The following is a 3,618-nucleotide window of genomic DNA, read 5'->3' as shown; positions in this document are numbered from 1 at the left end:
AACAGGGTCTTATAGGCCCTCAGGATTTTGTTTTTCATCCTTAAAGCAAGGGAAAGTCATGGAGATGAGGGTTCAGAAAGCAGGGATCAGTTTCTGTTTGAAAAGATGACTCTTACTGCAGTTTAGACAATGTGTTGCAAAGGAGTCACAAGTGCATGTGGAGGTGAGGGTAGTGGTATTTTGAGGGTGGTAAGTTGATTTAGGGTGGTAACAATGGAAATAGAGAGAAATGGTGGGATTTGGAGAAATATGTAGAAAGTCAAAATGACGGAACAGGGTAATAGGTTGGATGCGTGGCAAAAAGTTGTAGGTTTCAAGGATGACTCCCTCTTATATACGATCTGTTAGTAAAAATCAATTAATTTTTCTTCTAAATGTCTTTCTTTCCAGCACAACTAAGTGAATGGTAACAGGTTTTTTTTTTTTTAATAGCTAGACATCTTTTTTTTTTTTTTTTAAAGATTTTATTTATTTATTTGACAGAGAGAAAGTGAGAGATCACAAGCAGGCAGGCAGAGAGAGAGGGAGAAGCAGTCTCCCTGTAGAGCAGAGAGCCCAGTGTGGGGCTTGATCCCAGGACCCTGAGATCATGACCTGAGCCGAAGGCAGAGGCTTTAACCCACTGAATCACCCAGGCGCCCCAACAGCATTTTTTTTTTTCTTAAAGATTTTATGTATTTATTTGAGAGAGAGTATGAGCAGGAGTGAGAGGGAGAAGGAATCTGAAGCAGACTCTGGGCTGAGCAGATCTTGACACAGGGCTGGATCTCACCACCGTGAGATCATGACGTGAGCTGGAACCAAGAGTTGGCCTCTCAACTGACTGAGCCATCCAAGCGCCCCAGTAACAGCATTCACTGAGGTAGGGACTGGAAGAAGATGAAGAGGTTTAGGGAGAAGATTACTGAGTCTTTGACATGATGAATTTGAGGTGCCTTTAAGACATTCATGTGGAGATATTAAATAGGGAGTTGTCAAGGTGGATCTAGATTTCAAAGATTAGACCTGGGCTGAAATTACACACTTAGGAACTATCATTGCATGCATGGCAAATAAAACTGTAGCATGGATGGGTTTGCCTAGGGGAGAAGAAAATGGATCGAGAAGATAAGTATTGAGAAAGTCTAACATTAAGTAAGAGTGAGAAGTGCAGGAAAGGGCGAACTTAGGCCTGGATGGTTTAACCCCCACACATTCCAAAGAACGGCCTGTCTTTAGTCAAACTTGTGCTTGACTGACCCCCAGAAGATAGTATCTGAGTCCTTGAAATACTCTAATGAGAGTGTTTTGTATGCCTGAGGTGTGGGCCATGTTGTATCAATGACTTCTGCGGGCTGGAGACAACTAGCTGGGGTCAGTTAGGTGGGGACTCTATGCTTACATGACAGATCCCCAATAAAAAAACCCTGTCCACCAAGGCTTGGGTGAGTTTCCCGGCTTGGCAACCTGCGTGTTGTCACACATCACTGCTGGGAGAATTAATGCCTGTGCAATTCCACTGGAAGGGGACCCCTGGAACCTTATGTGTGCTTCTTCTTGGATTTTACTCCAAGTAGTATTTATCCCTCTAGTGATTTTAATTTGTATTATTTCACTGTAATAAACCATAACTATAAGTATAATAGCTCTTCTCAGTCCTGTGAATTCTTCTTTTCTGGTCATGGGGACCCTTGTCAAGATCTGTAAAAGAGAAACAGCCATCTAAGAAGCAGTGGGAAAACCAAGAGAGTGTGGTTTCATGAAAGCCAAGGAAGTTAAGTGATTCCAGCAGGGGGATGGCCAATGGTGTGAAGATGTGTAAGGTTGGGGAATAAAATATGTCCACTGGATTTTAAAACATGGAGGTCATCGATGACCTTATCAAGAGCTGCTTTGTAAGTGATGGGAGTGGAAACAGGCCAGGGTAGGCTAAGGAATGAGAGAGATGTGAGGAGATACCTTTAGAGAAATAAACTGAAATTTGAAAAAAAGACTACATGTTAATTCCACCTGTATTTATAGTAGCAAAATATATCAAAAACAATCTAGTTATCTGATAACTTAATAGGAACCCTTCAAATTTATTTACTGAAAATTTTTACAATGGGTCTACTTGCTGAATCAGCAATTATATTTTAGAAATATTCAACAGAAATAATTATAGACATGCAAAGAATTATTCATCATGTTTATCACATTATTGTTTATAATAGAAAAAATGAAAACCTTATTATGTAACAACAGCTAATACATTACAATACACTCAAGTGATGGCAACTTATTGCCTAATTTGAGATGTATCTTTCAAAATTTTTTTGAAAAAAATAAAAAAAAAAGATTTTATTTGCCAGAGGGAGAGCGCGTGTGCATACACAAGCAGGGGGAGTGGCAGGCAGAGGGAGAAGCAAGCTCCCCACTGGGCAGGACTCAGACTCGATCCTGGATCCTGGGATCATGACCTGAACCAAAGGCAGATGCTTAACCAGCTGAGCCACCCAGGCGCTTCTCTCTCTCTCTCTCTCTCTTTTTTAAGTTTTATTTATTTATTTGTTTGTTTGTTTGAGACAGGGAGCAAGAGAAAGAGCATGAGCGGTGGGGAGGTGTAGAGTCCCCCCTGAGCAGGGAGCCTGACATGGGGTTCATTCCCAGGACCCTGCCATCAAGACCTGAACACAAAGGCAGATGCTTAACCAATTGAGCCACCCAGGTGCCCCTCATTTGGGATGTATCTTACTGGTTGCAAGAATTAGAGATAATGTATATGAAATGACTTTGTAAATTATAAACTCCTGTTCAAATGTCTTGTTTATTACTGGGATTACTAATGTGCTCCTGGAAGGCCTTAGAAATATGGAAAAAAACAAGAGTTAGCAGTTAGGCTCAGCTCTGCCATCCATCTCTTTTTTGTTGGTACTAGTAGTTCTCACATTCATTCAGACAACATAGAACCTAGAAGTTGAAGTACACTTTGAATAGCATCATGAAATGTTGACTAATGATCTTTATTATTTTTTCTTTGATTTTCAGCATCTTAAGCCTTATGAGTACATAATTTACAAATCTGTGCTGATGGTATATATCCTCTGTTTTAATCCTTCTAATGAGTTGACAAAAACACCATTATCTATATTTATATATATATGTATATATATATACACACACACATATATATACACACAAGAATATATGTGAGTTCTACAGTTTTATGTGTTTGTGAATCGCTGTTTAAAGATAAACCTTTTTTTTAAAAAAATATTTTATTTATTTATTTGACAGAGAGAGATCACAAGTAGGCAGAGAGGCAGGCAGAAAGAGAGGGGGAAGCAGGCTCCCTGCTGAGCAGAGAGCCCAATGAAGGGCTCGATCCCAAGACTCAGGGATCATGACCTGAGCCAAAGGCAGAGGCTTTAACCCACTGAGCCACCCAGGTGCCCCATTCTTTTAATTTTTAAGTAAGCTCTACACCCAGTGCGGGGTTCGAACTCACAACCCTGAGATCGAGTCACATGCTCCACTGACTGAGCTAGCCAGGCACCCCAAGACAATCCTGAATTATAACTCAGTCTTACTTAGATAGTAAAGGATTCAAAAACGAAGTTTAACTTGCTATTATATGTCATGCTGATTTTTTAAAAAGAT

This window comes from Mustela nigripes, chromosome 14 (genome assembly GCF_022355385.1).
Source record: "Mustela nigripes isolate SB6536 chromosome 14, MUSNIG.SB6536, whole genome shotgun sequence".
NCBI classification, from domain to species: Eukaryota; Metazoa; Chordata; class Mammalia; order Carnivora; family Mustelidae; genus Mustela; species Mustela nigripes.
The sequence above is the reverse complement of the archived record's forward strand: the minus strand, read 5'-3'. Positions refer to the sequence as shown.